Source organism: Schistosoma mansoni (assembly GCF_000237925.1).
Source record: "Schistosoma mansoni, WGS project CABG00000000 data, supercontig 0037, strain Puerto Rico, whole genome shotgun sequence".
In the NCBI taxonomy this organism is placed as follows: domain Eukaryota; kingdom Metazoa; phylum Platyhelminthes; class Trematoda; order Strigeidida; family Schistosomatidae; genus Schistosoma; species Schistosoma mansoni.
In genome coordinates this window covers 49461-50678 of record NW_017386026.1, presented here as the reverse complement: position 1 = coordinate 50678, position 1218 = coordinate 49461, and positions in this window count along the sequence as shown.

The window sequence follows — 1218 nt, the reverse complement described above, 5'->3', positions numbered from 1 at the left end:
ATTACTGTTCCCCCTATTCACAGCCTCATTTGGCTAAAGCGTGTACAAATGTTATTTCCTATTTTATGGTACGATGTGGTCACTTTATTTGGTACATGAACCCAGTATGTTTGGGAATAATGATTCATACCGCAGAGGCTGTTCTGGACTTAACTGGCCGGGCTAGGCTGAAGCAAGACCGATACGTACTCTAGACTGCTCGTACGGTTTCCGTGTGTCACTGTTCAAATCGATAATTTGCTGCTCTCTGATTGGCGGTATTATCACGTTCGTAAGTTACCAGGGCATCCACTCGGCCACAAGTTATAACAATATGACATCCGGATAGCAATGGAACGTTAACACTTTAACTGGCACAAATCATTATCTTCCACCGTCGTCAATTAATTGATCACACATATAATGCAAACATGGCATGATTGGCTCACTCTATTTATGAATGCACAAACACTAGTTTGCACAGATTATAATCGACGCTAACGTCCAGTAAGGATTCGCTTACTTAAATTATGAAAAGAGACGTGACGTGGTACGGATATTCGACAGATTTCAACTCACAACAGTTGATACAACAAAGTAGAAAGCTCCTAATGCATTGTGCAACGTCTATGAAATCAGCAGAGTAAATGACGGAATGATATACGAAATTTCAGATTTAGTCAACATTATTTTGAAGAACCATTTACTTGATAAAATCTATGTATTGGCATTGACGGTACACCATCTGGCAGACTTTTTCCTCTGGTGCTAATGAATTTAGTATTTGTCTTCTCTTGATTAGCCTATTTTGAGACAAAATAGTTCGTCAGATGTTTCGCTGGGGTTGTAACTTAGATTGTTCTCATTTATACAGAGTATGGATGTGATATTAACGTAAAACTAAATCATAACTAGTACTTAGGTCTTGTACTTCAACTAAAGGTTTCATATTGAGAATTTAAAGACTATTAGCTGTAAGGTAAGCAGAGATGGATAGTGGCTAGCAGTGGAATCCAGGACGCGCGTTTCGTCCTATTCGGGACTCGTCAGCTGGATGTACCTGCGTCTCAGAGTTGATGTTCACTCTGGGACTCGAACCCAGTACCCTCGCTTTAAACGCCATCGCGTTATCCACTCGGCCACTGAGTCCTGATAACCACTTGCTTGTGCGATGGGGTGAAGTTTAAATTCATTCAGTATTGTTTGTTTGAATCTTCCCCATCGATTTGTAGTTCGAGT